The sequence below is a fragment of the Apis florea genome, unplaced genomic scaffold (genome assembly GCF_048593485.1).
Source record: "Apis florea isolate Af1SG1 unplaced genomic scaffold, ASM4859348v1 contig_3774_pilon, whole genome shotgun sequence".
In the NCBI taxonomy this organism is placed as follows: Eukaryota; Metazoa; Arthropoda; class Insecta; order Hymenoptera; family Apidae; genus Apis; species Apis florea.
In genome coordinates this window covers 37135-64364 of record NW_028256847.1, presented here as the reverse complement: position 1 = coordinate 64364, position 27230 = coordinate 37135, and the positions used below count along the sequence as shown (strand labels likewise).

At 39.1% G+C, this 27230-nt stretch overlaps 1 protein-coding gene across 13 annotated transcripts in view; it reads left to right on the top strand.

Annotated features, from left to right (window-relative positions):
• The window catches only part of smash (smallish), a 112214-nt gene that overhangs the window by 64527 nt on the left and 20457 nt on the right, over nt 1-27230 (top strand). For 8 of the 13 annotated variants that reach the window (XM_086915382.1, XM_086915393.1, XM_086915387.1 and 5 more), the window contains exon 2: nt 15802-15867. The exons of 4 other annotated variants lie outside the window; for them this stretch is intronic. The gene's annotated coding sequence lies outside the window, so the exon portion shown is untranslated. Of the gene's footprint in view, nt 1-15801; nt 15868-20279; nt 20299-27230 lie in introns of those variants that run through there. One more of the 13 variants, XM_086915385.1, reaches the window with a different exon arrangement.

Genomic DNA, 27230 nt, shown 5'->3' with positions numbered 1-27230 from the left:
CGCGAAACGCTCAATCGAGCCTTTTTCGTTCGAGGCGGCCAATTAATATCTCGTAGAAAAAGAAAAAAAGGAAAAAAAAAAAAAATATCCCCAGATAATTGTGATGATAATGGTAAAAATGATCGGTGAAAACAGGGACGGGGATCCGGAGGTGGTTGACGTCTTGACACCGATACAAACGATGAAAATTTTCTACTTGGCTCGCATCGTTCGATCGCGCACGCATCGCGCGCTGCCATTTCTTCGCCGCCGACGACCCACTTCACCGCCAAAGATCGGCGGCGTCGCGGCGGTTTTCTCTCCTCGACTGTGGACCGACTCGCGCGGCAAGTGCAAGTGACACACTTTGATCGCGATTCGCCTCGTGTCGCTTTCGAACGCTTCCGAAAAATGAGGTGGAAAAGAATTTGATTAACGGCCTTCGATCGCTTCTCCTTCTCAATTTTTCGCGCGAATTGAATTAACTCTTTGCACTCGTGTTATATATTCAAGAAGATTGTCAATTATATTACGATTCAACGTTTCAGCCGAAAGAAATTTGAAAAGTGCATAAATTTTATCTGCATCTCAATCAGTGATCTTTCGTTTTATTTTATATATACACACACACACATTTAACTAAAAGAAAACGTCGCAACAAGAGTCCCTGGAACGTGATATTAACGTAAATATATGTATTTATAATAGTAAAATAATAAGATAGCGACAAAATTTGCGGATTCAACGACGAATCGTTCATGTTTTTTCTCTCTTTCTCGATTTATTTTTGAGAATCCTACCTGACCTTTTCACGAAAAAATCGGCAAAGGATATCCCAGCGTTTCCACTCGATCGATCAAAGATCCCTTCTTCTCTGTTGCACTTTGTTCGGTAGCCGATTATCGTGGAAAGATCGAAGGATTCTCACCGTTGGGAAAGCCGTCGATGATTTCGATGATTCGACGATTTCTTCGACCCTCTGGCGCGAACCCCGCCCGACGTGTACGCGAGCTGGCACGCGAAACACGCGGAAACGCGAGACCACGGCATTACATAAGATTTATCTGGCGTTAGTTCAACGAGTCGTGGTGTCCGCTCCTTCTTTTGGGGAACGTTTAGGGACGCCACTCCATCCTCCGCCTAATTAATATCCGCGAATTAATCGCGATTTAATCCCCATGGACGGCCGGTATTTCGATCTTTTGGACGAATGCTTGTTTTCTTCTTTTTCTTTATTCAACCAGATTCCGTTTGATAATGCAGATTTTCACGGATATTTAGAGTGATTTAGATGGGCGAACGCTTTCGACCAGTTGGAGCAATTCTCCAAGTATTCGAGTAACTTGTTGGGAATCGATATATCAGAATACTATATCGAATCGTTTAGTGATGAACGTTTAGTAGGAATGGAAGAAGATCGCATTCGATATGACGAATTGGAGAAACAAGATAAGATCAAAGATCCTTTCCAAGTAATGTATATAATGCGAGAGAGTAACTCAAAATTCATCGAATTATCGAAGTGCAGAGAAAACCATTGTCGCTTCGTTTCATTTAGATGAATTTCCATACTTTCTAATTCGATAACAAGATTCTTTTTATCATCGATTCGAGAATATGACAGAATCGTATCGTGTGCTTAAAATATCATTTTATATTCTTCGAATCAATATTGAATCGATCGTGTTCGTTCTTTCTTGGTCGAAAAAGGTCGGTTAATGGAAATTGTAAAGTTTTTCGTAGGAAGGATTGATTGAAACGCGTGATTGGAACGTGTCGTATAAAGGAATTCCCGGTTTAATTGAAATACAATTATAATTCAACGAAGATTGTCGTGTATAGTAAAGGAATTCCCGGTTAATTGAAATACAATTATAATTCAACACGAGATTGTGAATCTTCAAATTGGTAATTATATGGTGGATTAATTCTTTTTAGGTTGGAACAGTGCACAAGAATCCGTGAATTCGACTTTCTTCTCGATAGTTAGCCGGGGGGGGAGAGAGAGAGAGAGAGGGGGGGGGCGGGGGAAGGGGTACGGCTTACAACGAACGGGTTTTTTGCTTGATGATAGACCGAGCGGAAAAGTTAGGAAGAAAGTTAAAAGATACCGATAATTTAAAGATGATTGGTGTCGTTGATCAACGAAGAGAGGGAGATGAATAATAATGGTGTCGTCGGGGAAATGAATAATACGAGAATTTGCTTGAACTTGTAACAGTTTGTAAAACTGGCTGCGCTTTTCTTGCTACGTTATCGCGTTATACTTTCCGTTCTGAGAAAAGTTAACGTTGAATAACGTTATTATATGCATCTTATATAACGCTGCTACGTATATATAATAGTCGTGAATCATTTCCGATATGCGAATCTCGTATTCGTTTACCATCTCTAAAAAATTTCGTCCAACTCCAATTCGATTACAATGAAATATCCGAAGCAAATATTCGAGATGGACCTGTGATTCAAACGTTAATTTCTATCAATTGTCATTTTCGAACAGATTCACCGCTCTATAAATTTCATTCGAAAAAGAAGGAGGATTATTTTCAACAACGTGTTTTTTCACAAGCTTCATTCTCGAAGAAAGAACGAAGCAAACCTTCCTTTTTGAAATTTCAAAATTTTTTTTTTCTATCTCATCTCGATTACGAAGAATCGTGTTGTATCCTGTGTTCGAAGAGCGAACGATCGGCCGATTGTAGGAAACGCTTTTACGGGATGCGCTAAAAAAGACGTGCAAAGCCGTCCTCTGACACTATCGTGAACCGTAAATCACTTAGTAACCAGAAACCCTTTAGGCACGTGCGTCACGTACACGCGTAGCGACAACGTCAAGCAATTAGTTGCTGTCCTTCGTGGTGACGTGTAATGGTATATCGCGAGTAATTTCGAATTTCTGGATAACTTTTCTTTTTCCACTTGGAATAATTCACTTTTAAGTATCACAGAACTTTGTGAAGATAGATTTTCGTGAATTTTAGAATCAATATAATCACGCACGTATGATTGTTCCGAATATCTCGAATTTTCAAGCTTGAAACAAGTTGATTAAGTATCTCACGAACGTGTATACGAAGACTGCAAATACTAATATCAATCGTATAGCGTTTGTTTTCTCATTGTTACATGCAAATGTTGCGTTTACGAGAGTCATTCGTTTGCCGATTGGCACATCAGTGACTGGCAATTTGCCGCATCACGTGAAGAAAAACGGGAACGAAACGATACAGAGGATAATAACAAAGAGAGGAAATTCAATGAAAAGAAGTATTTGTGTAAAGGATCCTCGAGTTGTGTTATATATTATCTCAAAAATTGATCCAAGCATGATCCAAACTCGATCTTTTCTCGAGTAATGGACTGTGAATCACTGTGAAAATCACGATACGTTACGATGGAAAGAATCTAGAAGCTAGACCACATTCGAGAGTATATTGACGCGGAAGAATAGATGAAGATTTATTGAAAAGTTATCATAAATATGGAAGGAAAGAAGTATTGGTGGGAAGGAGCGAAATTGGTTCCATGTACAACAACGATTTTTATGATGAAATATACGAGATGGAAAATCGAATCGTCACGAGTGGAACATCACGCGGTCATAAATATTTTTTACTACGTATTCCTTCCTGTTATCCTGGCCTGTACTTACCGCCATTATTCTTTACGCAACAGCTATATAACGGGGAACAGAAATTAAATTCAATATACAATAATAAATACAATACGGTCCAATATCGGTCGTTTTCCTGCAAGCGTCTACTTGTTTATCCTTTTCTTCCTTTTCTCTTCTATACGTATCGATATTTCCCTTTCCTCCTTTAAAATCTCCGCCGGCTAATTTAACAGCGGCCGATCATCGCGCGTAAAAACCATCTTCGTTCCGCGAAGATTGTCCTTCTGCCGCTAATGAGATGCGAGACACGACGCTTCCACGAAGTTGGATAATACGAAGCCATTCGAAGCAATTGGATAATACGTGAGGATTTTTGTAACAGTTCCTTCTTTCAGTTTGTTGTTGGCGCGTGAAGAAATGTTGGTCGCTCGCGTGCGAAGGATACGAAATGGTTAACGTCGAGAAAATCGAGGCTGTAATTTCGACTTCCGTTCGACATCGATAGGAAAAATGAGGAAATTACGCGGGGCGAGAAAATAATGGTGGATTTTTTTTTTATAAAGATTCTTATAACTAAAATTCCAGACGATGATTCCAAGAAATTTGAGATGCATATTAATTATTATTTTGTCGTTAATTTTATTAGAGATATCTTTGGAGTAAAAAAGATGACCGAAAGGGAATTGCATTTTCTTTCTTTCTTTCTTTTCTTTTTTTTTTTTTTTGATCTTGAAATGGAATTTATATTAGCGTCCAAGTTTATTGCCGCTTGATTTATAGAAGTGTCCTTATCAGGTTGCAACGCGTTCATATTGAAATGAACGAGTGACGTATGCGACAATAAACGCCACGTACTGTACACCATGTTGAATAACAGACACTCTGTATTATAGCGAATAGTAACGAGAAATGCGTACGGTTACATGGAAGCTTTGGCAAATCCTTTGGCGCGGTGACGGGTGCAGAAGCAATTCAGATTGGAATTTTCTTCCATTTGTCACGTGTGTATAAGGTTTTAAATTTAACGATGAATAATGGAGGTTGTAACGGTGCCCTTGTCGCCGTTGATAAGTCGAAAGTAAAAGTAGGAAGCTTGGCGGTATATACACTCAGAAATTCATAATTTTTATCGAGAATAAAAAAAAAAAAAAATATTGCATCGTGAAGTTGAAATAACACAAATACGGCCACGGAATTTCTTCACTTTGATTTACGAAAGTGATGATAGTTTATCGATACCGGAGGGAACGTTAAATCATAGCAAATTGAGTTGGTTTATCGAACGGCAGAGTTGTATATCTTATACCAGGCATTATAATTTCAACGAAGCAAATTAATTTTTTCGATGACGTCATCCGACGAATACTTCCATCGGAATATTTACTTTCCGCTCGTCGTCATTTTAAACCTGAAACTCCCACATACCTTGTTTATTATCTTTGCACTATCCTTCTCGAATGAAAGTAACATTTAAAAAACCTACGAGCAACACTGTTTATCTATCTTAAACCGCAGATATCTCCGAGATACCAAGAAAGATATAAAATCTCCAAGGCAAATTCTACCATTACTTCCCTGTGCGAAATTACACAAAAATAAAAGGGAAACCTTTTGTTCCAGCGTTTCTCGAACGACCTCCCACATGCTTTCGTGTCTCGAAAGAAAAGAAGAATCGAGCAAGAAAAACGCAAAAAAGCAAACTCTGCTCGTCAAGGATCAATGTTATTCCGTGTTATAATATCACAACCTAATTAATTATTGCTCCCAAATTCCTTTCATTTCATCAACTGGTGGCCACGGGGACGAGGAAATGCAGCCTCGTTTCAACGTGATTTACTCGTGTCTCTTTATTGGCCGTCGATACACGTGTGGCTGCAAACGAGGCGAACGATGGCGCCCCGCCGAGCGAGAAAGTCCCGATCGCGGAACGACTGACGAAATGGCAAAAAAGTTGGAAGATTTTAACGATCGCACGTGCAGCGTGCAATACGATGCAACGCAGTTTAACGATGTTCCCGTTAATCCGCTCCTTTCGACCATGGTATTCGACCATTTTTCTCCGAGTGAGAAAACCGATTTAAGGTTAAGCAAGGATGAACGAATTTCTCAAAAAAGAGTTACTTACTTTGTCCCCGGGTTTCTCAATTTTTCTTCGCGAAATGGTACTGAAGAAATTTAGGCAACAAGAAGATATTGCGAAACACATTTTTTCGCGCGGTAAATGTAATATTGAATTTGATAAGAAGAGTATTTATTTTTGTTCGATTTTTATCGACGTTTTTTACAATTTCTTTTTTATTATTCGCACGAAAGGAAATACATTAGTATGTTTGCAAGATCTTGACGATACAAAAATCATCGAATATTTCATCTAAAATCGTGTAAGTATCGAATCTTCGATTTTGATGATTACCTCTTAAATTTCGAATCAACAAATCCTCGTTGCAGAGCGGAGCATTATTTTAAATCGCGTTCGATTAAACCAATCTCGAGGATAGGAATAATTTTAGTGGAAGGAATATTAATTGGAAATTGTCGAGAGGACAGCTGTCTCGAAACCGTTAGCGAGTTTTATGCGAAAGTGATATTATAATTCGAGGCTGACTCGCGCCGGAAAGATCCCCTTTGTTACCCTTGCGTCCAATTTTACGACGTCCGCCCACGGAATACATTAACATTCGCATTACGTCGTCATTATCTCTGTCATTCCGCAGTGCCATTACCATTATTACTTGGATCCTTGTCGGATCATTATCAAGTATTACAAGGCGCGCGCGTTCCTCTCGTGGGAAGAATAGATTGTAAAGTTGTATTCCCTCGATCTCGTGTCCACGCTGATTTACTTTATGCCCGCTGCCTTTCACTGTCGTCGAAATCTCGAGTCAAATTAGCGGGCGACCGAGGCACAAGGAAAACGATTTTTTTCTCCCCGTTCCGATGGATCATTGTGATCCAAAGCAATCTCTCCGGATTAGAAAGTTGAAAAATAATAAAAGCTAAACTTTTAAAACGTAATCTAATTTTTTAAAAAATACTTGTATATCTGATAGGTGTTTGGAATAATTCCTTCTTCTATATTTCCAAGCATGAATAATTCCACGAATAATCAACTCGTGAGGTATTCACTGTGCGGGTGATGAAGCGATTCAATCGATGGAATGGCGGACAGATCGCGAAAAGTTGCATAAAAATGGTTATTGAGTGGAGCAGCCTTGAGTGCTAACATTTGACCTTCTTCGATGAATTCAAGGCCAGGAATGTTGAGAAGGCCGCGTCTCGTTCCACGAGAGAGATGATATTCACGGGTTCGGTAGGTAGATTCACCCAGATGAACTTTTAAACCTCGACACTCAAGAAAACTCCTCTCCCTGGTATCGCCGTCCTTTCCACGAGGTGGAATATCTTCCAGTCACGTAGAACTTATGTAACGTGGACGCTTATATGCGCGTATCGCCTCTTCTCCCAGCTACTCGAATAATTAATAGCCCGAGCAATTCTCTCTCTAAAAGCCTCTCTCCAACTTTGCTTCCTTTCACGTTCCCTTCGTTCCTTTTTCGTCCATTTTTGGCGACCTTTCTTTCTTCGACCCCTCCATTCTCTTCTTCCTTTTATTCCTATATTTTACGTACGCTTTTTTCCCAATTCGGTGATGCATTTTCGTCGAAGAGAGAGAGAGAGAGAGAGACACAATCCAATTGCATTCGCCTGGTAATTGAATCGAAGACATCCTCACGATCTGTAATTTACGAGTCGTTGATAGATCGTGATCTTAGAACGAGGGGAGAGAGGAGCGAATATGAGGATTACCCGCGTGGAATGTCCTTGTAAGGCTCTAAATCATCGAGTCGTGGCTTCTTAATCGATTCCGCCGAGGGTAACGCCGAGAGGTTACTCTTTGCCTTTTTGTTTCGTCTGGTCGTGTTTTTCGTGTTGTTTGTGTGTATGCAACGTGTGTGTGTGTATGGAATGGAAATTGCGGCTATACGGCAACCGCGATGATTGCTGGGATAATCGATAATTGATTTTAATCAAAGGTATGGAGATATCGGAGGGAAGTTTTAAATGTAGCGATGGATTGTATTGTATCATCACTTTTTATTCGAGATTATTCTTCTCTATTGAAATAATGTTTAAAGTTTCGTTTCATGGCGCGAAGTAAGGAAATAAGCAGTTTAGATTAGCAAGTTTTCTGCGATTAATCGTAATTAAACGTAATAATCGTTGGAACGGTATCATTTTCAATAATCGTGTTTGACATTCAATCGACGTCCAAGGTTTCGATTTCTGCATAGAAACGCCATTTTTTATCGCTTTTTTATCGATTAAACTTCTGACCTTCTTCCACTGGTAAAAACCTGATTAACTTTTTGGTTTTTTTTTTTTTTTGATTTATCTTAAATCATCGTTTTGAAAGTAATACGTATCGTAAATTGAATCGAATCAAATTTGTTCATTTTATCGAGTACGATGTCCGTAATTTTAATCAGTCTAATGGACTCTTCGAATTGCATCGAATTGCTCGTATTTTTCTTCCCTACCACGATTTCTAGAACAAGATTAGAATTAACGGAACAGGCGTTCACCTTTTAACAAATTGGATTGAGATCAAAATCATCCTTTTCAAAAATTCGACTCAACGAAAGATAAACAAATTAACAGAGAATAATTCTTCAACACGGTTTCTTTTCGTTGAAGAAAAAAAACCATCTTCGTTTCGTCCATCGGCGAAATTCATATATAATCAAGCTGATCAAGCTGGTCAAGGTATAACCCCCTTATTTCTTTTTTTTCTTTTCTATTTTCTCTTCAACGTTCACGTCACGTAAAATTACTTCATGCAGAAAAGAAGACTTGGAAAGGGGCGTGTCGAGTCGATCGCTATGCAAAGTAACAGGGCTATTGGACTCGTACGCAAAGCGAATGTACGCGTTTACGTTTCTTCGATGCGCAAAAAAGGAAAAAAAAGGGAGGAAAAAATACGGATGCCAGAAATTGAGTGACGTGCGGCTCGATTACGTCCTTGCAAAGACGCTTCGGAGGCTGGTTTATCCTTTTTTTCACGCCAGCCAGCCGGTTTCTTCTTTCTCGGCCGAGCTGTTAAGCCGATTAACCCAGATTTGTTGTACCTACGGCACGCGTAGGATTATCACGTTACGTTCAATATTGCTAATGCAACAGTGGACAGTTTTTTCTTTTTCATCGGGAAATCAGCCTGACAAGAGTGCCACCTTTTCCCTCCCACTTGTGCACGTTGGTACGCTACGATGGTAGGAGGGAAAATATTTGTGAAAAAACGGATGAATCATCGCTTATTAATTACATCCTTTCCAATTAATCCGAATGCATTCGAATTTTATAGCCTGCTCGTAAAATCAACGTGTCTTCATCATGATTCCATTCGTTTTACGATTTCCATAAATTCTCGACCAATCCCCTGCAAAGAGACTCTCTCTCTCTCTCTCTCTCTTTTTCAAGATCAGTTGACATTCTTCTTGTCTTCTCGACGAATGGTATTATCTCTTCTTGGATGACGAGTTGGAAGAAGGATGGATTCGATCGAAACGTGGCAATTCCCTAACGAGCGGTTGCGCAATCGGTTGTGTCGTGGCACGCCATTGGTCACGATCGAGTCTCGCTACCGAGTTGTGCGGCGGAGGACATAAAGCTGTCCTTTGCCGGCGAGATACGGCCTCCTATCTGATCGTCACGCTGTTATTCCGTTCGTAGATTTCGCTCACCGAGTATCAAAGCCGCGCCTCCATAAACCCTTCCTTTCGTACGTAAGATAATTCCCTGAAACCGCTCGTTCTTTGCTCGTGCCCGATGAACGCGAGGCTCCCTCCCCTCCCTCACCGTACGTGATGGTTGCTCGTTGGTTCCACTCGTTGAAATCTGGTCTAGGCGGGATTATAAGCGGCAGTTTTGTTGGAATTCTTCTACGGATAGATTTTCACAGATTTTATTATTTACGTTTCGAAAGGTAGTTCTTTCGCGTTTCTTTCGCGCGTTTTAATTCTGTCCGAATTAATTATCAATCTCTTTCGAGATTAATGGGAGACTTTGTATTATGGGGAGATACGTATTACGCGAGGTAATATTTAAGACGGATTTTCAAGAATTCATCAACAAAATTCCTAGAAAGTTAATGAAAAATAAATTAGCGAAATCGGCCGGCCGATCATTAAAGAATTAAAGAAAATTAATTCCCCGTAATTACGCGTATCAACGAGCCGTATCAAATATTTTAAAATGTCACCTAAGGACTTTCACCTAGCTTCCGAAAACCTGCTTATCCAACCGTGCAAAAGGAATTCGCTTGCGGCTCGAAATATATGCAGATCCAGCGATCGAATAGAATCCAAATACGCGCATGCATCGACTCTTTGCTAATTTATCGTCGAGGCGATGTATCAGTCTGTCCGTCTTCTTTCTTTCTCGTAATCATGATAATAATAACAACTGCATTTCGATTAACAGATCCGTATTTCGCGGCTTATTAACGCAACGATTGTAACATTCTATTAAAGTCGTGGCAATAAATATCGGCCGGGTATCGCCATTAATTCACGCGATTCTTTTTTCAGAGACACGACAGAAAATACGAGTTTGTGCGGTGGTGGTGATGCCGTTTGATCGGTTCATTTAACTGTGAATGGCTGACACGCACACCGATTAACGCATTGCCTGCGTCTATCCTCGTTCGAGAAGAAGCTTTTATCCTTTCCACTTTCATCTTCGACCAATGAATATGGATTTGTTTCGATGAGAGGGAATAGAATTTGTGAAATCTGATTATATAAGATTGTTAATTTTGAAGAATCAGATCAGTTTTTATCCATTATTGATCCGTACAGAAAAGATTTTAACAATCTTTTGCCAATTTTTCTTAATTTAGATGTCAATCCTTTCTGTCGCGATAATTTTTGGGAGAAAGAGAGAGATATATCTTCCAAATTTTCCAAATGTCAAGAGATACGATCCTATCCGCGATATACTTTCCCTGTCTGCACGGGCATGAATTTAGGAAGATGCGACAGTCGTAAATCTGTTTGGAAGCTGCATCCTGAACAACCGTTCAATGAGAGAAGCTAATCCGAGAAGTTCTGCTGGTTCTTATAAATCACGGGTATAAACGTATTATTGTCGGCTCAAGTGGATCATTAATATTCCCAACATCCGTGAGAACGAGCCATTAAAGGTAGATCAGCGACACTGTTTCGTGCGAAAAAACAACGAGATCTTATCTCATCCGTTCATCGGCATTCTTTTCGATTTGATTTATTTTTTGTCGCGCAGCTCGAACGAACGAAAGAAAGAAAGAAACATTTAACATTACTCGTTCGATCGTATTTATCGCTTATTTATCCGAAGGAATTTCACTCGGTTTATATTCCCTTTCCCTCGCCGACTATTTTATTATAACGTGGGTCGTGCAAAGAATCCTCGTGGCATCGCAAATAAGTTATAAAACGAGGTAGGAACAACGGATCGCGACAATCTATGCGATACTTACACTCTGTTGCAGAGTGTCGAGTCGTCGGGTGCACTGGAATTTTAATAGGATCTTTGATGCATCGTTCCAAGCCGATTCATTGTGCCGAGGATAATGAAATTATTAAGCCCAATAGGATTCCCATTATATGATACAAAAGAACGAGGAGAATGAACGTTTTCTCTTCGATTAAATTTAATTATTTAAATCGCATCTCTTATGGTGTCTTCGTGTATGTGTGTGTGTGTGTGTGTGTGTGTGTATCTTTCGTGTTTAACAAAGGACAATTATTTTTAATATTTTTTTTAGCACGGATCGTGTTTGATGACGGAAATTTACTCGATTACTTTGACACATTTTCGTCGAAGGAATTCTCTTCCCCTGTCTTTGTCTTCCCCTCCCCATCTTGAGAAATCGAAATAAATAAATTGCATCCAATTTATTTTTTTCACCTGTTATTATATTATTTCTCTATCGAGATAAGATTTTTCGCTCTAAAAAAGCTTTACGCTTCGAAGAAGCGACGAATTAGAAAGAAAAACTCTGTTTCTAATTGTTCAATTTTTGATATTGATTAAATGGACGGACGAGATGTATTTTTCCTATTCGACAAACGAGTCTTATTATTGCGCGTGTATTATTTTCGTGTCGATCTGTGCAACAAGAGGTGCACGACGAGTCATCGCCGCGAACCGAAATAACTCGGAAGAACGAGCACGCACAATAATCCAGAGGAATCATCGTAACGCGAGGCGAATTATGATCGTAAATCTAGCAAGTTTTACGAGCCTCGCATTTTTACGATTATTGTTCGCCGTAAAGCTGCGGGTTGCCGCGTGTCGATGCGCCAACAAGTATTCATCCTAGACGCGCGTCCAATGTACGAATTTGTTCGAGTTTCCGGTAGCTGGGACACAGTCGTTAAAACGGTCAGAAACCGGCCTCCTTCCTATGCGTTTCCACCGTGAAATATTGGATCGGATAATGAGAAACAATTTAATATCGAGCAGGAAAATCAATTTGGGAAACGTACACGTTATACACGCGTTTTATCCTAATTTAATAATTTCTGATAAATTGTTTTCTCTTTTGTAAATGCGCGAATTTAACTCATTTCTTTTTTTTTTTTTTCTCAGATTCAAAAACCAAGAAAAAAAAGTAGAACACATCTCTCTTCGTTCGCGAATAATTCTACGTAAATGGAATGATATGCGTATATACATCTTTCTAGAATCTTTTTGTTCTCGTAATTGACGAGGCTCGATAAGTGGGTAGAAAGTAAAATTACGTTTCGAGTCGTTTTAATTAATGAGTGTCACGATCCTTTGACTACGTTTCAACAAGGCAACGAACATATTATTCAGAAAGTATACGTACCTCGGGCCACTCGGTTAACCAACCTTTAACCTTAACCTTCTTATTTAGAGGAGCAAGGCAGCGAGGAACTTTTAACATTTCTCCTCTTTGGAAGCCAGCTTTCTAAACAATCTTGACCGCGTTCGACAGGAGTGTATACGCGCTCCTGGAGTAACGTAAAATTCATTTTTCGCACGCGTTTTGCAATTCCTCCGGTGATTTCGTTCATTTCTCTTGATTTTAACCCTTTGCACTCGTCGAATTTATATTTAAGAAAGTTATCGATCAAATTAAAACATTTTCCTGGGAAAACTTATTATATTACTTGCCGTTTCAGTAAAAGAAATTTGAAATATACGTAAATTTTATCTTCATCTCAATCTCTTTGATCAGTGAAAATCTATATATATATACTATTATATTTATACTATTAAATTAAAAGAAAACATCGTAGCAAAAATCGATAGAATGTAATATAATATTAATTAATATAAATATATGTATTTATAATGATAAAATGTAGGATAGCGAGACACGAGTGTCAGAACGTTGCTAGAACGTACAAGGAATCCGAATTACGTTGTGGTGAAAGTGGCTCGAATCGCGAAATCACACCGTTTGAAAACTTCTCTCTGATGCTGCTCGCCAGCTAACGCGGAATCGTCGTTTTCCCACCGAGTTTTCGAAGGAGGAAGTTGAAGGAAATATCGAGGCGTATTTTTGAAGCGTTCTAGTTGAGTTCTCGTTTTTTGCTCGTTTAACGGGGGTGTTTACGTAACGAATAATCAGCGTTAAAGTAGGCACGATCGATTACGGCCGGATTGGGCGCTCGTTCCATCTTGAACAATGGAATTCAGAGTTGGAGAAAGTGGCTCGGATCACGAGACGATTTTTAACTTTGTTGTGAGGTGACGCGATACATTTCTCACGGAAGTTTTGTGAATGGATTACTTATTACGTTGAAGAATAATGCAATTGTGATAAAATATTGCGAATAATAATTCGGATGTATTCGATCGAAGTTGAACAGCCAGCTATATTTCATTGCAATTTGTATCATTGCGGTTGTAAAACTTCTCGAAAGATCGAGAAATAATTTCATAAGAACGAGGAGATTAATCGTGCAAAACAAATTTTGTGATAATGCAACGCGTGATTAAAAATTCTCCGATCTCTTTATCTTAATTAGTGTTTCACCACTTTTAAAATTGCTAGGAATACGTGATACGGTGGCTCTACGATAAGACGGCGTAAGCTGAAAGCTGACAGGGCGGATAAATAAAATATATTCACAATACTTTACATCGTGTGAACAAATTCGAAACACGCGCCAATAGCAAATAACAAGTTTCAGAATTTTTTCTGAATTAAACTTTCATGAGCTATATCTATTAAACACGAAGAAAAAAATAACACGATCCGATTTAAAGAATCCGCTCCCGATATCAGCGCGGCAAGTTTCGCTGGAAACGTCCAAGAATTTCGTCACGCGGCGAAAATAAACGGGCTCGAGCGAATGCCCATGGAGAATTTGAGTTACGTCGCGGAGAAAGTGACGATAATCGAGCCGATGCACGGAACCATTCTCACGGATATGACGATAATAAATCGTCGCTACGATTTATGCTCGAGAATGCATAACCGAATATATATATATACACATAAGCGTCTTCGTAGTTTGCTTGAAAATCTTGCTAGTGTGCTCTCTCATTGGATGAACAGTACATACGTAAGAATATTATATATATAAGTGTGCCTTTAATCGTGAGAGAAGGGCGGAGGGTGCATATATATATGTGTGTGTGTGTGCATAACACGAAGCATTGAGAGTCGCTACGATTCATGCTCGAGAATGCATAACCGAATATATATATACACATAAGCGTCTTCGTAGTTTGCTTGAAAATCTTGCTAGTGTGCTCTCTCATTGGATGAACAGTACATACGTAAGAATATTATATATATATGTGTGCCTTTAATCGTGAGAGAAGGGCGGAGGGTGCATATATATATATATGTGTGTGTGTGTGCATAACACGAAGCATTGAGAGTCGCCTTGGATCAGAGACAAAGAGAGAGAGAGGGGGAGGGCAGGAAGAGATGGGTGATTCGAGATGCCCCACTTTCTCGCGATGCAATTAACGTGGCCCGCCGCGCCGCTGCGATAACTGCATTATACGCGCGAGAGCGCAGCTCAGGGGCTTCCCCCGTCTGGTTTCGCGATCGCATACGCTGATACGCTCACGTCTCACGGACGATATGTACCCGTGAATAAGAGCAACCGTGCGCGATAGATAGATTCTTGGAATCGTGCAAATGCAAAAGTTGAATTGGTCCCATGATGAGGAACGGGTTCGAGCAGCTATCGAGGTATATTCTTTCGAGAGAAGAAGAATATTCTTAGATTAATAGAAATTGAAACGAGATAAAGGAAATTTGCGAACGATTTTTGAAGTTTGTCTCTTCAAAAAACTTTTGTATAATCCTTTCGAGATAAGATCAAAGTGTATGGATAGAAAAATTTCCAATAACCTCTTCTTACGGTACAGTACAACTTTCCCCTTTCCCCTCTTTGACGTCGTATAGTAATTCGAGACAAATACAACAATAGACGAGAGAATTCGCGTTCCTTTCCCGCTCGAGTCGTGGCACGTCGAACGTTCGAATTGTCGAAACGTACGATCTCCGCATACCGCTCGATCCGATGAAACGAACCCTTTGATACACGGTGGAACCGCTTAGAAAGCTCTCGACTCTCTGCCTCGCTCTGGGTGGTTAATAGCCGGCGTTCCGTGGCGTGCATGATTAGCGAGAAATTATATTTACGAGTACACGTGGGCGGCTTGGAATAAAGTCGATCACTCGGCGAGAGGACTTCCGCGATGATCTTTCTGCGAGGGTGTGACGGCCCTCTCGCTCGCTCTGTTATCGATGATTTCCATCGCGGGTCTCGACAAGGATCGCTAGGAAACCCGAGTGGGCCAGGCTGGCCGATAAATTACAGCGCGAGACACCGGCGCGTGGACGAATCCCGGCGCGTAACGCAATAGTTCAGCGAGAAGAGGAATTGATGGACGAGCCGATTTATCGTGGCCGCCGGAAACGAACTGTACTTCGAGCCGTGGTTAATTTGTTTACCATCGAGTGTGATATATTCTCTACGCTTAATAATAGGGTTTTACATGTTTTAATTTCCGAGTACTTTAGAATTTAGGAATTTAATTTTTTTTTTTTTTTTCGTAGGATAAAAGTTTTGAATTAAAGGATGTTCGATGTTGAAGAATATAAGAAAGAAAAATCGAAGTTGTTTCTTCATCATCGATACTAATATTTTTTTTGTTATTTTATGTTTCAGGTGAGTTTCGCGAACGTTGTCATGATACTCGAGACAACGAGCATCATTTAAAAAATCATCCATTCAGTAAGTAACGATAAATGTATATCAACTTTTTTAAAAATCATTCCGTTTAATTTACAATTTTAGGAGAAAGAGGGAGGAAATTAAATATATATATACGATTTTCAATTGCATAACTGACTGAATACCGCGTCAATTAATTTTAAAACTAAATCACTTGCATCAATCAAGCCTGTACGAGGAACGAGGCGTAAAAACCAACCCCTGTCCTTTCCAAGAGTCAAAAATCGATTATCCAACGAGGGATAAATACACACGCGGTGGCTGTCACGTAAATAACACGATCGTGGTGTACGCAGAGCGTGCAACGCGTCTAAAAACGGCGCCTCGATTCACAAAAAGGGCCGACCTAACCGAGGCGGATAGCCCGCGCGGCGAGAGATACGCTCGAACGGATGCGTGGATCATCCGAGAGGAGACTTTCAGCATGATCCAACGGAGGAAAAGAAGGGGGAGGAGGGGGAGGGGAAGCGGAGGAGAGCCGACGCAAAGTCTCTCTCTCTCTCTCTCTCTCTCTCTCTCTCTCTCTCTCTCTCTCTCTCTCTCTCTCTCTTCTCTGTTCCGAAGGAAGAGGGCATCGCCCTGACCGTGACCTAGCCACCGCTCCTCGGGCGAACGCACACACGAACGTATCGACACACGTGTTGAGAGGCGGCTACGTAGCTTAGTCTAGGGTACAAACACGTTTTCCTTTCGATCGCTTGGATTCGCGTTTGGAAATTTTGTGCCGGGTCGAATCGTTGCCTCGGAATTTTTCGCGTCTGTTTCCCCTAGCGTTTGTCGATGAATAAAATTCTGGTGGAAGACGAGTTTAAAGGCTGGCAACGTTATTAGAATTGATGGATTTTGCCAGCAGTGGTGGTATTCTCTCGATTGCAATTTTGAAATGTTTAGGAGGAAGAGGAGGGGAAGAAAGATCGTTGAATTATGCATTTTCTTTTGTGCATTTTAATAAGAATGGATTACCCAAGAGACGATCGAATGTAATAATATTTTTAAATACTATTTCCATAACAAAGGATCTTCTAAATTTTTATTTCTTCTTTATTTACGCACCTATTATTCGTGCATCTTGAAATATTCCACGTTAATATTTAAAAAATTAAATATTTATAATTGAACGTATCAGAAAGAGGAGGGATAGACTCTGAGAAGTTCGATTTAATCGAGAGAAAGAAATTATTTTATCGAATATCCCCGTACTTGTAAATGCCCCGACTCGTCGTTAAGGTAAAATTTTTTCCCTCAAGAATTTCTGATAGCTCCAGACGTTTTATGCCCATCAGTGCATCCACGAAGAATAGCGTACACACGTGATCACGCGAATCGTGACGGGGAGCGTGTCTATCGTTGCGTCTCGGGGCAACGTTGTTCGCGTGTGTTGGCCATCAGCGTGATTCCGCCGGCAGCGAAATCAAGCTTCCTCCGATACCTTTGTCATTTTCCCTTCGAAGGGAGAGAATAATCTATGATTCGTGATGGACGTTACCGTACAACGTGTGTTCCACGTTGTTGTATCTTCTTCTAAACGATACTCGATAATAATCTCAGGAAGTGTCCGTATAATACGACTTATTCCTTAGTGTACGTGGCAAAAAAGAATTCTCTCTCTCTCTCTCAGTGGAATGTGCCCGTGTATAGTCAGACACGTGTGGATTACACGTGTGTTGGGAATTGCTGCACACCTCGGGGAGGGAAGAGATAAAAAGGAATATTTTGCGTTCAAATGATTCGAGATGATTATTATAGAGATTATAGAGTTTCTGGAAAATGAGTGTGTGTCAAGGTGGATGATACATTCGAAGTAGAATACGTTCGTAACTGGTCGGACATAACGCGAGCATTGTTATACCGCGCTGTAATTGTGACAAAGCTGGGGAGATATAATAATAATGATGATGCGACTATAATCGCAAATATCGTTCTTTTCAACGATACACCCGCTCTGTTATACTAGATTTCTCGACGTATTACGTGAAAATTTTACAATTTTCGAGTTCCCGAATAATATTTCAACTTTTCGAAAAACAAAAAAAGGAAAAGAAAAAAGATTTTTGTCGTAATTAATAACGAAATTTTTCTCCACCGTCGACAATTTAATCAGCGTAAATTCACTGATCCAATTAAATCCATTCGATATATCTTCCCTGGTCCGGTATAACTGGATTCGTTCCTCCTGGATCCGTCCCTTCCAGCGGAGGATGCAACCTCTGGACCGTTTCATTAATTCAACGTATCATTTCGTGGCGGAGCAACCACCAAGAATTCGAATTTCCTCGGCCGGGGAGATTCTTCGCCCATATTTTACGATCCAAGGGAGCGACGACGATGTCTACTTGTATACACCTTGGAGGGAATTGCGAGGGGTGCGTGCATTCAACGGTGCATGATTTCGTGGCTTTTCTTGCCTCGCGTGCAACGCTTAAATTGTAACGAACGAAATAGCGGAGCGCATAAAGAAAGGGAATTGAAACGCATGCGAGAATTTATGGTACATATATCTTTTCATTAAGGCGGTATTCGATGAACCCGAACACGAGGGCGTAACGCCAAGGCAACGATAACTCGCGCGAGATAAACTTTGTTGCACACGTAGCTCGGTGTTGCAAACATTTTATGGTATATACGCGATATATTTACGATTCCTTGGTCACTTTGAGCGATAATTCTTTTGCAAAATTGTTGAAAATTTATTTATTTTTTTTTCCCCCTTCTCCTCCTCCTCTTCCTCCCCCTCCTTCCCTCCCCTTCTCGATAACTTTACCGTAAATGTTATCCGTTGTGTATGGATACGTACGTTTGAACGACAATAATAAATAACTTCGGTTTGATATTTCTATTTGGTTATTATTTATGCAACAACAACTATTGCTAGATTTATAGACTCGTGCACGTAAACACATACACACATATTTCCTTGAAGTGTTTGCGATATTTAATACTTATATGACATTTTGAAAGTAGTACGTATTCTTTTTACGATCAACACAACTCGCGAAGACACTCACTAATTAACAACCGACAGTTGTAATTCCTTTTTTTTTTCCTTTTCTTTTCTATTCTCCTTCTCTCGGTCTTTTTTCATCGACCGTCCATGTTATTTAAATTTAAAAAAAGAAGGAAAAAGAAAAATGTCGTGTAACAAAATCCCCCCCTCTTCCTTTGTTTCATTGCTTTTAAAAGAGTTTCTAAAATCATCCCCTGTTATATTTTATAATCATCGTCCGATTATTAAATCCTTCTTCATCCACTTCCTCTGTTCATAAAGAACAGCTCTGTTCATCGATATATTTAATAATATATGAACGCAAAAATTTTCTCGCTCGTTATTCAACAGTCAGTAATTCGTAAAGGTTATATTTCCGGTAAATTTTATCGGTGAAATGAGAAAAAAAAAAAAAAAATTACACCGAGGATACTGCTGCCTCTCTCACGATGTAATTTGCACCGTGCACGCGTATCGATGATTGGTACGCGGTAGAATAGTATCCATCGGTAAACACGCGGTACGCCATAACTATTAATATTTGCACGATATACCGACCAGGTCTCGAGGCCATATCGAGAGTAACTTTCGCCTCCTGCGATCTGGAACGTAGAATTCCACCAATTAACCGATGGAACTTAATGTAACTTAACATATGAGAGCTTCTGTGTTGACCGACTTGATTAATCGATTTAATTAACCGTTTTTAATTCGACATAATCTGTATGACATACGTTACGAAGAATCGCGGCTTCGTTGTTCCACAGACACGCTTACCTTACGAGACGAAAATAATAGAAAGATTGGTGGATCGATTCTTCTCATTGTCAGCTTTTTTTCAGAAGTTAATTAAGGGGTGAATAGAAGGGTAAAGAGATTGGACAAAGTTTCGAATAGCTTAATAACGATGGTTGAATCGAATTTTCCATAAATTTCGATTACTGTGACAATTATTACGAATTCAAGTGGCGCGTAAACGAAATCCGTGGGGACGGTTAAAAATCGAATAGAGATAAGTCGGGTGCAAGAGCACTGTTGTGGATAGATTACGAAATAAACATTAATTTTTGTTAAACAGCAAACGATTTAACGAGTTTCTTAAGCCTCTACTTAAATTCGACGACGGTGCAAGTTAGATAGTTGTGTGATAATCGTAAAACGGTATGACGTAGATTAATAAAAGACCCACTTGAGACCGTGAATTGTGTTAGCATAAAGTCACCGTTTTATGCACCATAAAATGTTACGGCATTTCTTCCAGGGGCACGTTTGCACGGCTGGCGAAAAAAAAGGAAGGAAGGAAGAAAGAAAGAAAAAAGAAAGAAAAAAAAGGAAAAACGAAGAGGAAAATGGGAACACGGATACATTAGTAGTTTTCTTGTGGCATAGATCAGATCGGCGATCTCTTCAACATTCAAACTTACTCTGCAACGTTTCCTCGAAATTGGGTAAAAAGTTTGGGCGAATTGTTACCGCGAATCTCAAAGTATATTTGAGCCAAGTTCTTAGAATGGGCAGCAATTCGAAGCGAACTACTTTTTTTTTTAATCATTGTTATTGAATTGCTATCTTCTTTTTTACATTTGAATTCCAAAATTCTTTCAACAGCATGTTTCTATCTATGTTTTATTCAATTTGTAAGAATGTAACAGATTTATCCTTAAATACTTTGCACAAATTATACATTTCAGTCAATTAGAGGGGTAAAAACATGGTGATCGAGGAAGATTTTAAAAATTCTGATGGATTCTACTGTGTAAAACGCAACTCATTCATCACGTTAGAAGAACAAGAGTATGATTATTCGATCGATCGTATTATTATCAGATCCTCTTTATCCTCGAATTTAGAAATTTCTTCTCGATTTTTCAAGCAATATATGTATATATATATATATTTTAAACAATTTAAACGAAACGTCGTTACGTTTCAAAGTCGTTTCAGCTTAACGATCCTCGAGAGAACACTCCACTTGGCTTCATTGTGAAGTTAATCCGAGCAGAGACGCGTGTAAATATTCTCATTAGAGGGGGCGTAAAAGCTTGGACGTTCCCCGGACCGTGACGAGTTCAAAGAGAGAGAGTTTCCAGATCGGTGATGTTCGCCACTTTGATTTCTTGTTGTTTCTTGACCTCTCTCGCTGCGTTGGCCTACATTGTCGACCGTTTTCTATTTAAAGATGAGCACCGAGTAGCTGTATATCGCTATTTCACACGAATACCTCTTATGTTAATTATTTCAATTTTCAAGAGGATTCGTATCTGCTTTGGGCAGAGCAATCGAGAGGAGACACTATTTTCAATTGCTCAATAGCATCACTTTAATCGAAGGAAGAAAGAGACCAAACTGTATAATTTATTAAGTATCTTAATATATAATGTCTTCTTTCCTCTTCTTCCGTTCCTAAAAAGGAGTTAAAAACATTTCTCCGTTTCGATAAGCATCGTGCAAGATAGTAAATCAACGATCGACACGATAGAGAAAATTTTACGATGGCGAAGTATCCTCGATCTAGGAAAAAAAAAGAAAAAAAGTCGGATGGAAGCTCGTTGCTCGTTTTTCTTGTCCCTCCGCATCGTCTACGAATCTCCCGTAGATTTCTTCCTCTCTTCCCTCTCCTTACTCTTCTTCTTTTTGCTCGATGTATCCCCTCGGATTCGTGGCGTATCTTAATGCACGGTACGTGTGCAATATGGCAATGTCGGCCCGTATATCGAGGGTTCATCGTGGGGCCGAAGGGGTCACGACCCAATCGCCAGAAATTCCTTTATCTTCATTCCTGCGTTTTTATTACACCCTCGCCGCCATCTCGCTACGTCGTCCGTTCGATGAACCTTAATTGCGAGTTGCCAGCGTCTTTTGTTGCGTCGGGGCAAGAATCCTCTTCGAAAAACGATCGCGAACCCCTTTCACGACCGTGTCACGAACCGGTGAAGAATTTGAATTTCAAAAAGGAAATTTCGATAACTATATGGCCTCTGGCTTTGGCGAGCTTGGTTGGATAACGAGCGATCTTTCGTAATCGGTTTAACATTTTAAGAGAAAAATATCTGGATGGTATTTTATTAAAGTTGGGGAAAACGATAGTTTTTAGCAAAAAATATTCTTTGAAATTTAAATGATATTTTTGTATTATTATTGTTGCTTTCAATAACATTTTAACATTTTTTTCAAGTTAATTCAAATATCTTTTTTTTTTTTTAATTTAATAACCAAATTGTAGATCTTTATGAAAATATTTTTACTTTATATATTTATGTTTTACATAAATGAATACGTTATCCTTTTTTTTTTCTTTTTATAATTTATTTATTATATATTCCGAACAACACGATATATTTTAATCAAATAATTGAATCCATATTCCGTTAATATTAATAAAATGAAATTCATCAAAATCTACGATCTTCATCCATAATTTTCAGACTCGGATTAAATTATAATCCCCCAATTATCGTCCGACTTTTTATCCTCTCTTCCCGTTGCGAGATTTCCTCAATTTTCAATTTCCTGTCAGAAATTGTAATGACATTTCAATCTCATCGCACGATTGAATTCCGCGGACTCTCCAAGTGGATTTCCGAGCTTGGGGGCCTTTTCATAATCGCGTATCGAGCCGTTTAATCTTTACGGGGCGGGGTGATGAATTCGTAATGCAAAAAGGTTTCCCACAGGAATTAAATGGACGGAGCTAGAGCGGAGTATCGAGATTCTTGAGATTAGGAACGCGGAACGATACCGAGATTGAAAGACGGCGGAACGATAACTCGACTACCGTTAAAAACAACGCGGTTTGCGTTACCCTCGGCGAATAGGAAAAGACGAATACTGTTACTTCGCCAAGGTTTGACGAATTAAAAAACGCATTCGAGGCGCATCGTTGATCGAATGTTCGAATTGTTTTGTTCCAGGAATAAAATTGCGAGTGATGAAATTTTTGAATGGGTGGATCGCTCTTCTTCTTTTTTTAATTCTCCAAAGAATATTAGGCAACTTTATTAACAAACATTAATTCAAAATTATTCGCGATGGTTGCGAGATATTAAAAAGATATAAAAAAAGAAAAGTAAAAATTAACATATATATTATAAGAAGAAGCAGTAATAATCGTTTTAAAAAAAAATTGCAAACAATTAATTTAAAAATAACGTAAGTTTAACAATAGCATAAGTTTCAAGATTTAATTATTATGTCTAATAATAGTTATAAGATTTATTATTATTCAATTATGAAGCTTGAATATTCAATTACCAAATATAAAATTCTCGTACTACTTAAATGATGTGAAAGAATTGAAATGTTACAAGTTGATGTCTAAAAGTCCTAACACGAATTTTTTTTTTATTTCTTTCATTTATCGCGTTCAATAACTGTGACTACATATGCATTGCTTGTTACCTCAATGGAAATTACATTTATTCTTCAACAGGCGTGAAACAAGATATTTCACGTGGATTAACAGTTAGATCGTTAAATTCAAAGAAATTCTGAGGGCTATCGATGTTTATTGAAATCGAGGATTATAAAACGATCGTGATCAAAAAAGAAGATCAAACGATCAACCAAGTTTTGACGTTACTTACAAATATACAACGATTCGAAGAAAAATATTTGAACGTTATCTTAACAAGAGATTCGATCCGATTTAAAAATTTAAAATGATTTAAATCTCTTTGAGAGTATCTTCAAAACTTCACCAATGTTTTCGTCATCGTGTTGAATATAATTTTTCCTGGAAATATTTTTTCACCGCTAAATTCCAAACATTTTGTAATTCAAAATTTCTCTTACTTCATAATTACGAGATTACAAGACACATTTAAAAAATGAAAAATGCACTGGAATTTTGAGGATCGATTTCGAAATAAAAAATTGATTATTATAACGTTTTGTTAATTCTAATTAGGATCTCGTTTCAATAAATTTTAATAATGAATTCTTAGATCTCTTCAAAGATCCGCACAATTGGTGAAAAACGATCTATCGATCTTCGAATTCCTACGACATTTTATCACATAGAATTAACGACGCGTTTGCACCGGTACAAATAACGATCGTACGATTAGATAAATGATCGTAGGTGTAATTAAGGTTAGCTACGTGGCAATTAAAGAAGATCGCGATTGTGTGCTCGTACCGATGTTAACGTTTCTCGTCTCGAAACGATCGTTTAGTCGACTCTTGTGACAGTTTATGAAATTAATAATGCTCCTTATAATGATTGTACAGGATGCATAAAAGTGATAGACAATCCGAATTATCGTTTGTTTTCTTCTTTGCACCGATCTCGTTTTCTGATTCTTCTTGAAGGGGATGATGGATCGGCAAAGAAACGCGGGAAGGAAAAATTGTATGATTATACGATCATTTATATAACATCATTAGAATTATACTTAAATAAAATTGTGTTTGGAATTTGAAATTTATAAATTTAACTTAAAGAAAGAAAAATAAGTCGCAAATTTTTTTCGATTTCTTAAAATATTATCATTTTATTTGATTAAAACCTTGATACACGTGATAAATGTGATTTACAGAACAAATTCAGTGAGGAATAAAATACTTTGAAACATGAAAAATATGTAGATATCATTGCTCAAAATTTCGACAATTACGAGGATAGTCTCAAAATAGTCTTATTCTTATAATGAATCAAGAAATATATTTATTAATATTGATATCTCTGCTCCAATTATTATGCAAAACGAATTAGCAAGAGATTCGCAAGAAATGCAATTAAACTTTCAATCGTATCGTGATAATTTCGATAATCGAAATAAGGAAAACACGTTCGATTCACGCAACACCATAAATTTGAAAAAGAAATATTGAGAATAAAATACGAATATCATGATTTCTTGAACTGTCCCATAAAATCTCGTATTCAGTCACAGTAGGTGTCTATAAAAACACTGATTTTTCCCAAGCGGAATACCAGAATAGATCGTAGCCCATTGGTATCGCGTGCATTGAACTGCGATTTAAAGCAGCCCGGTGCAAAGTACGCGCGAAACGATATAACTCGCGCTAAGTCGACTCTCGGTAGCTTTCATGTTTAGGCATGAGTTAAGATCCTTACCCCCTACCCTTTCATCTTCTTAAGGCCGCGCAATACCTCCTTCTATTCCTCCCTCGCGATATCTCGCCACCACCGCCATTAATATCGAAACGTTAAACGCAAATCTGCGTAATCTTCTTAGCCGGTATTCGCCACCAGGGCATTAACACCTCGTCGAGCTCTAACGAATATTCGCGCGCACCAATCCCTTAATTCTATCTTTCCTTATCCCCGTTTTCCACCGTCACGTTTTATCGTTTTCGATTCGAGTGAATTACGTACCACGTATATCGTGCATTTCAAACGATTTCTATGAGAAATCGTATACGAAACTTTGTCACTTTTTAATTTCTGATCGAGGATTCATTCCATTTTTTCGAAGTTGAACGAAAAGTTGAATTTTCGTCGCATTTCTTGAATTAAAAATCTTCAATCTTCTGTATCTATTCTAATATATATAACGGTCCAGTGTCAAATAATAAAAGCTCGTTCAGCCGACAAGAAACGAGGCGTTCTCCATTTTCCCTCGGCTTCGTTATCTCCATTGTGCACGTCGGTCTAGTTAAAATATCGAGGTTGCTTTCAGCGATCGAGAAAGATTAATGGCTATTTTGGACGATTTGTTTTATGACGGTGGAACGAGAATTTTCGTTCGATAGAGCGTTTTCACGCGGAAAAGAAACCGGCAATCTCTGATAGCCACCGATTTCGTTTGCTCGTTGGCGCGTGGAGAACATTGTCCAATGGAATTGGTTGGTAATCATGAGGGGACGATAATCAGGTTAGGAAATTTCCAATACGTTATACTTGCTATTAAAGACGAATATGGTTTCTCTTCTGTTATCGGGATCAAGGTAATTCTGAACTTTATTCGCTCTAACGAGTTTAACAATTGGACAACGTTGGCTCTCGCCCTGCTGTATCATTTTTTTTTTTTTTGAAACCAGCTTTCACTGTACTTTCTATTCCAAAAAAAAAAAAAAAAAAAAATTTCAAAAAACCATCGATACATTTATACAATTACAATCGTCAAAAATTGACAGACAACGAAAACAATCAATTTATCCAATCTCTGTAGCGAGATCATCGTACGATCATCGAGAAATATATTCATAGACGAAGGATAAAAATTGGAAAAGGAATTTTCGAAAGAGGTATTCGACTCGAAGCGGCAAAGGTGCACGCGTATACGAGGACACGTCATTTTTATAGCCCGTAGATAGATATACAGTTGCGTTGACCCGCAATGTCGTACTCCATACGATCTACGCGAAAACGATCGCAAGAACGATCACAGTTATACGAGTGGTCGCGGAACGCTTTTCCGTGACTCGTTTACGAGCACATTGTACCCGGCATTCCGGGCGTACGCTCGCGGAAGAAACGTGTTCTCGGACGAGTCACTGCTCAGGAATCCCTTGGAGGCAAGTAAAACCGGCCTTGGACCTCCTTGAGGTCTCTTGTGTCAATATGCTGCGCTTGCCGGCCCTCCCTCCTCTTTGACATGCAGATCAGCCCTGCCAGAAGAAACAAACGTGCCTTGCCTTTCACGAGGCGGGGACGTACAGGCGTTGCAGGTCGTCTCGGTGCTTACTGATTATTATTCCACTGTTTCGATCCTCATCCTTTTCATTATTTATCTCTATTTTTGTATTTAAACATCCTTTTTCCTTCTTTCTGGAGAATATTGTGTAAACATATTAACTTTCATTTCTGTTAATCGTAAAATTTTCAAATCTTGTGCAAATTTAATAACTCTCTTAACTTAAAAAATTCTTTACGGAAGACGACGTAACCGTCAAACAACAGTCATAAATCATCACGAATTTCACGATCCATCTTTTTCGAAACATTCGTTCGAAATAATGTGAAGCGACTGCCATGATCGCCGGAAATCGACGAGGTTAGCACGCAGGAAATATAAATTTCCGAAAGTTGCACCGTTTCGAGAACGAGCGCGCATCCAATTAACGGCGAGGAAATGACCTCGAAGATATACTAAGATCACAGGAGGAGTTTCAGGATCGATAATATCTTTGCATCCAAGTCAAGATTTACGAGCATATCAAGGTGTACATGCAACTCGTTCCACGGCGAAATGTATATCCACGCCGCCATATCGATATATCCTGATTTCCGGCGACGTTCCCGCTGCCTTTGATCCGTTCCTCCTCGACTCTCTGTCCTCGTGTGCCATCACGGTCCGGGGATACAGAGCGTGTCGGCATCATCGTGGTCGCAGACCTGTCGCCGGTTCTTCACCATTCTTCGCCAGTTTCGAATGTTGCTATCCGGCGTTAGGGAGAAGTTTCTACTCGAGAA